Source organism: Globicephala melas, chromosome 15, assembly GCF_963455315.2.
Source record: "Globicephala melas chromosome 15, mGloMel1.2, whole genome shotgun sequence".
Classification (NCBI taxonomy): Eukaryota; Metazoa; Chordata; class Mammalia; order Artiodactyla; family Delphinidae; genus Globicephala; species Globicephala melas.
The window spans coordinates 15,362,846-15,373,255 of record NC_083328.1 but is presented as its reverse complement, the minus strand read 5'-3'; positions in this window follow the sequence as shown (position 1 = coordinate 15,373,255).

Below are 10,410 nucleotides of genomic sequence, written 5' to 3'. Positions count from 1 at the left end.
TACAGAGACCCAACTATTGATTGATAATCTTGTTAACTTTAGCTAGTCCGTGGCAGGAAATGAAGGTCAACGTGGTGGTGTGAATATTACTAAAGGGAAACCTCACTGAAATGGAGTTGGGAGGCCAGAAGGGGGAGCTCTCACGCACATACTACTTGATGTCAATAGAGTTCCCAACTGGAAGAGACATCGCTTTGCATCTCCAGCAGGAAGTGACACTACTTTTCTACCCCCAGCAGGAGGAAGAAAGATTTTTTCCCTGCCTGGCAGCAGCTCAGCCAATGAGAGACTGTCTCAGACAGTGAAAAGCCACTATACTTTGAACTCCCAGTTTCTTCGAAAGGACTTTTTGTTTATAACAGCCTCTCTCAACTTCCCCCTCTCCTCTATAAGAGTTAACTCTCCTTTGCGTTACCTGGCTTGCATGTGGTTTGCCATAGTTGCATGTCCCGAATGGCAAATCTTTGTTGCTCCCGAATAAATCCATTTTCCTGGTAAAATAACTGGTTGTTGTATTGTTCTAGGATAACAACTTCAGACTTGTTAACACAATCCTTGGGTTTCTAAGTCTCCCCCGGCACTTATTTGTAGGCATTTGTTCCTCCAAAGATGAAGAACCAGTCATTTATTCAATAAACACTCAGAAAAATGAGGTATGGGCAAAAAGAAGGTAGGAAGAAGAGGGTGTGGAGAGTGGCTAATGCAAAGCATGCACGCCACGAAGACCCTCACCTACAAACTGCTTCCTCCAATTCAGCAGTTAAGTGTTTTGGTCTCAGGACCTCCTTAGAAATCTTAAAAATTATTGAGGAATCTGAAGAGGTTTCGCTTATGTGCCTTATATCTATCAATATTTACTGCATTTGAAATTAAAACTGAAAAATACTTGAAATACATATTAATTCATTAAAAAGAAATTCATTATGTTAATGTAAATAACATATTTTTTATGAAAAACAGCTACATTTCCAAAACCAAAGAAAAGGTGAGAAGAGTGGCATTGTTTTACACTTTTGCAAACCTTTTTTAGTGTCTCGATTAATAAAATACAGCTGGATTCTCATATCTGCTTTTGCATCCAGTCTATTGGGACATCATGTGTCAAGAATCCTTTGGAGGGCTTCCCTGGTAGCGCAGTGGTTAAGAATTCGCCTGCCGAGGCAGAGGACACGGGTTCGAGCCCTGGTCCGGGAAGATTCCACATGCCGCGGAGCAACTAAGCCCGTGCGCCACAACTACTGAGCCTGTGTTCTAGAGCCCGCGAGCCACAACTACTGAGCCCGCGTGCCTAGAGCCCGTGCTCCGCAACAAGAGAAGCCACCGCAATAAGCCTGCACACCACAATGAAGAGTAGTCCCCGCTCGCTGCAACTAAAGAAAGCCCGCGTGCAGCAACGAAGACCCAATGCAGCCAAAAATAAATTTAAAAAAAGAAAAAGAAAAAAAAGGAACCGCCATTAAAAAAGAATCCTTTGGAAACCTACATTGTACACTTGACGTCATGAAAATAGTTTTGCCCTTGAGCACCTCTTGAAAGGGTCTTGGGGCTCCTCCAGGGGTTCCCAGACCATATTTGAGAACTGCTGCTCAAGACAATAATTCTTACCCTTTCCCCAACCCAAAAGACCTTTCTAAATAGGACAGGGGCTCCCCAAAGCAATGCATCTTGTGGGAGCAAGAGGGAACACTTTCTTCTAGGGAGACAGATTGGAATTTCTGAGGGAGTGCAAGTGCAGTTTTCAAAAGCTGCCCTGGTGATTCTGATAGTTGCTCCACCCCGATATGCTCTTGCTTAAGAATCACTGCTCTAAGTTTTCTAATAGCCAACACAGAGGGAAACCCAAGCAGGAGTCTCTCTTCCAGGTACTAGGACAGAAAATAAATTTCTCCTGAAGGTACTCATGGAGAGGACACTTCAGTGTAATGAAATCTTCCTCAACAGTATCATTGTGGCAAAAACAGCAAAGAGGGACTCCCCTGGTGGTCCAGTGGTTAAGACTCCACGCTTCCAATGCAGGGAGCATGGGTTCGTTCCCTGGCTGGGGAACTAAGATCCCACATGCCGTGGGGCAGCAAAACAAACAAACAAAACAAAAAACAAAACAGCTAGGAGTTTCATAAGGTTGACTTTTTTTTTTTTTTTTTTTGTGATACGCGGGCCTCTCACTGTTGTGGCCTCTCCCGTTGGGGAGCACAGGCTCCGGACGCACAGGCTCAGCGGCCATGGCTCACGGGCCCAGCCGCTCCGCGGCACGTGGGATCTTCGTGGACCGAGGCACGAACCTGCGTCCCCTGGATTGGCAGGCGGACTCTCAACCACTGCACCACCAGGGAAGCCCCATAAGGTTGACTTTTATAGAGCTGCTGAATGTCAACCCATAACACCATAATCAAACATCGTCAATAAAATAATTATATGGGGATGCCTTTGGGTAAGAGAGGCAGTGCACGGACACACAGTTCACTGTTGATCTGTTTGGTGGAAAGGGAAATTATAGATCAACTAGTGTATTAGTTTTCTATCACCGACATAGCAAAATATCATACATTTAGTCACTTAAAACAACACACTTATTACCTTACAATTTTGAGGGTTAGAATTCTGACATGGGTCTCCCTGGGCTAAAATCACGGTGTCAGCAGGGCTGAATTCTTTCCTCGAGGCTCTAAGGGAGACTCCATTTGCTTGTCTTTTCCAGCTTTCGGAGGCTGCTCTCACGGCTCATGGCTCCTTTCCTCCATCTTCAGGACCAGCAATGTTGCATCTCTCTGACCTTTTTCTGTCTTCACATCTTCCTCTCTGGCCAAAACCAGAAAAAGTTCTCTGAGTTTAAGGATTCATGTGATTTGCGAGGATGTGGAGAAAAGGGACACCTTGAGGACTGTTGGTGGGAATGTAAATTGGTGCAGCCACTATGGAGAACAGTATGGAGGTTCCTCAAAAAATTAAAAATAAAGCTACCATATGATCCAGCAATTCTACTCCTGGGTATTTATCTAATTAGAGAAGATATATACACCTTATGCTCGTTGCAGCATTATTTACAATAGCCAAATATGCAAGAAACACAAGTGCCCATCAATAGATGAATGGATAAAGAAGATGTGCATATATACAATGGAATATTATTCAGCCATAAAAGAGAATGAAATCTTGCCATTTGCGACAACGTCTCAGGATGGACCTAAGAGGACATTACTCTTAGTGAAATAAGTCAGACAGAGAAAGACAAATACCATACGACTTCACTTACATATGGACTCTAAAAAACAAAATAAATGAGCAAACATAACTAAACAGAAAGAGTCATAGAGACAGAGAACAAACAAGTGATTGCCAGAGGGGAGAGAGGTGGGAGGAGGAAAGAAATAGGTGAGGGAGATCAGAGGTACAAACTTCCAGCTGCAAAATAAACGAGTCACAGGGATGAAATGTGTGGTGTGGGGAATATAGTTAATAACTATGTAATATCTTTGTATGGTGACATATTGGAACTAGACTTATAGTGGTGATCATTTTGAAATGTACAGAAACACCAAATCACTATGTTGTGTACCAGGAACTAACATAGTGTTGTAGGTCAATTATACTTCAAAAACAAACCAACAGGGACTTCCCTCATGGCACAGTGGTTAAGAATCCGCCTGCCAATGCAGGAGACATGGGTTCGAGCCCTGGTCCGGGAAGATCCCACATGCTGTGGAGCAACTAAGCCCGTGCGCCACAACTACTGAGCCTGCGCTCTAGAACCCACGAGCCACAACTACTGAAGCCGGTGTGCCTAGAGCCCGTGCTCTGCAACAAGAGAAGCCACCACAATGAGAAGCCCGCGCACCACAACGAAGAGTAGCCCCTGCTCACCGCAACTAGAGAAAGCCCGTGCGCAGCAACGAAGACCCAACGTAGCCAAAAATAAAATAAATACATTTATAAAAACAATGATATGAATGAACTTGTATACAAAACAGAAGCAGACTCACAGACACAGATAACAAACTTATGGTTACCAAAGGGGAAAGGGCGGCGGGGGGCGGGAGGGATAAATTAGCAGTTTCGGATTAACATATACACACTACTATATATAAAATAGATAAACAGCAAGGACCCACTGTGTAGCACAGGAAACTATACTCAATATTGTGTAGTAACCTATAAGGGAAAAGAATTTGAAAAACGGAATCACTTTGTCATACACCTGAAACTAACACAACATTGTAAATTAACTCTACTTCAATAAATAAATAATAAACAAATAAATGAACTTCGAATAAATAAATAAAACAGAACCCCTTTTATTATCTCTCTTTGTTGTGAGGGGTGACTGGGCTCCGCTGGGTTGTTCTGCTGCTGATCCAGCTTGGGGTCTGTCATGGGGTTGCAGTCGGATGCAGCTGGGGCTGGAAATTTCTGGATGTTCACCTGGGATGGCTGGGCCTCTCTCCTTCTCCACGTAACATCAAGGTCTCTCCTCTCCATGTAGTCACTCTACATGGTCTCTCCAGCACGGCAGCTGGACTTCTTACTGGTGGCGCAGAAGTTCCCAAGAACCCTAGAGCAGACGCTGCCATGCCTTCCTGGGGCTTAGGCCTGGACTGGCACAGCCCCACTGCTGCAGCATTCTATTGGTTAAAAAGAGTCACAACCTAGTGCAGATTTCAGTGAGAAGGGGATTACAAAGGGTGTGAATACTAGAAGGCATGCTTCCTTGAGGGGGTCATCTTTGGAGCTGACCTACCACAGACTCTCAGGTACTTCAATAAAAGAGGCTACCCAACAGCCAATATGCATATGAAAAGCTGTGCAAGATGACTCGAGAGAAACCATCAAGAGCTTCCACCAAACACCCACCAGAATGGCTAAAATTTTAAAAGCTGTCGACGCCAAATGTTGGTGAAGAGGTAGAGTGAGTGAAATTCTCATACGCTGCTGAGGGGTGGGGAGGGTGGGTAGAAAATTGTTTGGTAGTATTCACTAAAGCTGAACATATACCTATACCATGACCCAATAACAATACTCCTATGATTAGACACAAGAGAAATGAGTGCACCGAAAGACATGAGTATAACAAAGTGTCTGTTGAAGCTTTATTCATAAGAGCCAACACCCAGAAACAACATTAATGCCTAGTAACAGGAAAATTGATAAATCAATTGTAATATATTCACACAATGGAATACTATGCAGCAATAAAAAAGGATGAATTACTGACATGTACACCCACACGGATGGATCTCACAGAAAATGTTCAACAAATATAAGTATCCTAAATGTATGATTCCAATTATATACGATTCAAGAACAAAACTAATCAACGAATATAGAAGTCAGAATAGTGGTGACCTCTGGTGGAAGTAGTGACTGGGAACAGCACAAAAATACTTGTTGGAGTGCAGGAAAGTTCTATATCTTGATCTAGGTGGTGGCTACTCAGGTGTATACAAATTCAGAACTTCACTGAGATTTAAGATTAGCACACTTTGTGAACTTTTACTGTGTGGTCGTTACGCCTGAATAAAAAGAGACAAAGCACATTTTGCAATTAAGTGGACTCCAGGGTCAATTAAGGAAAAACAACTGAGCCAGCTCCAAAAATTCTTTCCTAGACCACAAGCTTTGGTAAAAGGTGGAGCATTCCATCAGATACACCAGAGCAGGCATGTTATGTAGTTTCTGAAAGTTTAGCCAAAAGAATGAAGCCCTTTAGTGATTGGAGAAACAATAAAAGCACACTTAAGCAAAGTTGTTGATACTACGTTCCTGATAAAAAAGATAATTTCTTTTAAAAAAAATTGGTAACAAGTTACTTTTTTTTCTGAATTGGGCTTCTCACTAAAAAGGTTGATTATCACTGACCTAGAAAAAAAGACATTCTTGAGATAATCGTTAAAAAATATTGTTTCTCCCAGCCAAGCTTTTGAAAGGTGCTGAGCAGAGGGGGCAGGAGATTGTTTCCACAGGTTAAGGTCAGGGCCACATATACTCCTTGTGACTAAGCTGGACAGTGATGCATCTTCTTGTGAAAAGATGTGAAGAAATTGGAAAAGGATCTGGGGTGTCTGCTCTAACGCACAGCAGAAGGGTGTCATCACAGAGCAAGGCTGCAAACATTTTAGTTTGGAAAACTTAAAATTGGATGTAACCCCTGGTAAGGTTGTCAGGTAAAATAGACGATGTTCAGTTAAATCTGAATTTCAGATAATCAATGAACAAGTTTTTTGTATAACTATGTCCCACGCAATATTTGGGAAATAATTATTCGTGTTTATCTGAAATTCAGAGTTAATTTGGCATCCTGCATTTTTATTTGCTAAACTTGGCAACCCTATTCCCTTGGCTATAACATTGCCTTGCTAAGTTACTGTGTTGTCTCTCGCTTGGAAGAAGACTTTCTGGAGTGTGCTCCAAAATAACTTGAGGTGGGGTCTAAAATGCGCACGCCATGTAACTCGGTGCAGTGTCCCTCTGAGTGGGAATATTTGAGAGACCATTGATAAAAGTTGACATATTTGACTCCACTCTGTACCAGAAGCCGAGTTGACTGGTACGGTCAAGATGTCGTCTGAAGCTCCCACTTGTGGCAGGAAAGAGTAACTGCTCCTCTTTCCATATCACTCCACCAGACACTCCCATCCCCTGCCTCTATCACCTGGTCTCCAGGGACCATGCTGGCACAAGGTCACCACCTGGGCCTCCCTTCCTTTCCTCCAATACATCCCCCAAGCAGCTGAGGCACACTGGAGACAGAAATTGCCCCAGGACTCAGCACTTTGGTCTCAAATGAGCAGCCCTACTTCAAGAGGACTCATTTTAGTGAGGTGCAGTCTATGCCATGTGGAGGGTGGTTCTTGAGAGAAAGAGGAAATGATCTGTGTTGGGGTCTGGGAGAGAGACCCTCTGCCTCTGAGGAGAGCAGCTGTGGACAGGTGTGGCTGAGCCTGGTTTAGACCCTGGGGGTAAGAGAGGGAGCCAGGAGATGATTGGGGTTGGGGTGAGGGCAAGATTTTTGAGAAGCAACTGTGGCAACAAGGCCCTGACTTGGAGGCCTGAGCTCAGGAAGCCTTCTAGACCCCTCTGTAAAGATGGGGGATGAAGCATGGTGGGCCTTGGGTACTCATACCATAGCAGATATTTCTCCTGTAAGCTGTTTGGGTTTTCTGAATTCTAAGCATCTAAAATGAGAGCGTGTATGAGGAGGGAAGCTGTAGATTACAGAAACCCACTCAGATTATATTCATAAAAAACAGGGGCTTCCCTGGTGGCGCAGTGGTTGAGAGTCTGCCTGCCGATGCAGGGGACACGGGTTCGTGCCCCAGTCCGGGAAGATCCCACATGCCACGGAGCGGCTGGGCCCGTGAGCCATGGCCGCTGAGCCTGCGCATCTGGAGCCTGTGCTCTGCAACGGGAGAGGCCACAACAGTGAGAGGCCCGCGTACCACTAAAAACAAACAAACAAACAAACAAAAAAAGAGGCATATTATTTCAGGTTTCCCCTTATAAAAAATTAATAAACAGAAAACTCAATTAAATAGAGTTGGGAGACCAGAAGGGTCTACAACAGAAACAGAGCCCAACAGCAAGAAAAAAGACTCCTTTTCTGGCAAAGACTTAGCTAATGAAAAGCCATGGACTCTGTTTACTATAGACCTCCCAACTTCCTTTCCCCTCTATAAAAGAATTCTCCTTCCCCTGCTGTACAGGGACTTGCATGTGGCTTGAATTCCCTGCTGATTCCGAATAAACCCATCCTTGCTAGAAAAATAACTGGAAGTCTTTTTATTTTAGGTCAACATTTTGGTGGCCCATACAGAGACCAGAGAAGATCCCTGAAGGCTCTGGGGCTGGTGAGCAGACAGGTGTGGTACTCACAATTGAGCCCATTTTCACTCAGTGCTTTCTCACCAACCCTGGAGTTTGAAGGTGCATCTTTCTCCTGGATTGGAGCTCACACCCTATTTGCATTTGAAGCTTTCCAGGATTCATTTAGGGTTTATTTTTAGGTTTTGTCTTTTGAGTTAAGGCCTTGTTCTGCATGTGAGTACTCATTTGATACTTCAGTCTGATTTTGAGATCAGACTGTTTCAACCAAAGCTGGCTGAAAATGCCTTTGGCCCATTCCTTTGGGAAGAGGGGCTGCTTCACTTAAACTGTGCCAGTTTTGCCACCTTTGGTCTATTCCTTTGGAATAAACTATTCTCTGGAAACTGGCTGAAAAAGTCTTTGGCCTGGCTCCTCTGGGTCCAAGCTGTTTCCTTAGAATTAGCTGATATTAGCTTGCAAGCTGTCTGAATTGAACTGTTTGAAGCTGGAAGCTGTTGAAGCTGTTTGAAATTTTTTCTTTTACTCTAGAGAAAAACTTCTGAGAAATGGGATCCAGGTTATCTAAATATTTTGAGAGTGCCCCACATCTAGGGACTCTAGCCGATTTTATGTTTCAAAACTGCAGTTCTTCCTCATAATCATTTCTATCTAACTAAACTGACCAACTTGAAGAAAGGCAATTTAGAATATCGATGGCCATGATGGGGAAATTTGGAAATCCCCAAACTTAATTTCCTTAAAGCCAAATTGGACTACAATAGCTCAAACGTTTTCAGAACTGAGTGGAATGCTTTTTTTTTTTTTTTTTTTTTTTTTACGGTACGTGGGCCTCTCACTGTTGTGGCCTCTCCCGTTGCGGATCACAGGCTCTGGACGTGCAGGCTCAGTGGCCATGGCACACGGGCCCAGCCGCTCCGTGGCATGTGGGTTCTTCCCGGACCGGGGCACGAACCCGTGTCTCCTGCATCGGCAGGCGGACTCTCAACCACTGCGCCACCAGGGAAGCCCTGGAATGCTTATTTTGATTGATCTTTTGAGGCTTCCCAACAGTATCTGGAGTCTAAATTGCTTCTCTGCAAAATAAGATTTTAAGGTTAACTGAGGCCAACAAATGATTAAAGAAAGAAAACATGTTTCCGGAAGCCTCAGGCTCTTCTTCCTTGGCTTCTTTGTCTCAGGCGCCACCTCTGGTGTCATCTTGTCTCTGTCTATGGGGCCATCTTCCTCTTTCCCTCCTACACCACCTAGGCCTCCTCTATACCCTCAGTTCCCCAGTACCAATTCTCTCCTTTTCTATGAAAATCTCCTTGCTCCCTTTTCTTCTGAACTTCTTTTCTATGAAAATCTCCTTGCTCCCTTTTCCTCTGAACTTGTCAGAATCTGTCCCTTTAAAGTTAAGTCTTCTGAGGATTCAGAGGCTAAACCTTTAATAGCTTATATTCTCTGGACTAAAGCTGAACTGCAAGCCAGAGTCAAAGATTTTCCCAAAGTAACTGAAGTTTCTCACAGATTTGCTGAGAAATTTAACAAAGTCACTCAGATTTATTAACCTGCTTTCTCTGACTTATCAGCATTTTTTTTTTGGCTGTGCCACACAACTTGTGGGATCTTAGTTCCCCAACCAGGGATCGAACCTGGGCCCTGGCAGTGAAAGTGCTGAGTCCTAACAATTGGACAGCCAGGAGATTCCCTTTATCAGCCATTTTCTATACCTGTCAGTGAAGGCCAGGCCCAGCATTGGATGAAAATTGAAAATAATTAGAAAAATCCTGACAGATCTCTAGAATTACAACTGGGAGACCAGCCTGCTAATTTATTGTATGATCAGGCTCATACAGTCGCTAGGTGACTCAATAGGGAAATTTGAAAGTCTGTTGATTGGAACAAAATTCAACCTTGCACACAAAAATCAGATGAACCTGTTCATGGCTACTTCAATGGGTTTCAAATTATTTGAAAAAAGGATGGCCCAGGTAGATTTTAGCTCTATAGCTCTATATTTGTTAATGAGCTGAGCTGGGAACTTTCCCTTTTAGTTAAAAGGACCAGAATGGAATGGGAAACTATGTCCACTTCAGATTTAAGGGAGACCGCCAAAATTCTTAATTTTCAACTCCAGCAAATGAAATCTCCTAAATGAAGCCCAAACCCTCCTAGTTTCTGCTATTATTGCAAAGAGACAGGACATTGGAAAAAAAGATTGTTACAAATTTAAGTGCTTTAGATGTCTTCAGCCCTTTAAGCAGTCTTTCCAACGTCCTCTTAATTCTCAAAATGTTGAGGCTCCAAGGATCTACAGGGGCTCTTCCCAAACTTCCCTTTTAATCAGTTTGGAGAAACATTTCTCCAGATTGCGGACAAATTTCTTCCGGTCCTAGCCGACACCAGAGCTACTCTTGACCCCACAATTATAAAACAGCCCCTGCCTCAGAGTGCTAACACAGTTCAAATAGTGAGGACCTCTAATGAACCTCAACAGGTTCCTGCCTCAGGGACCTCCCTGGTGGTCCAGTGATTAAGACTCCATGCTTCCACTGCAGGGGCGTAGGTTCAATCCCTGGTAGGGGAACTAAGATCCCACATGTCACACAG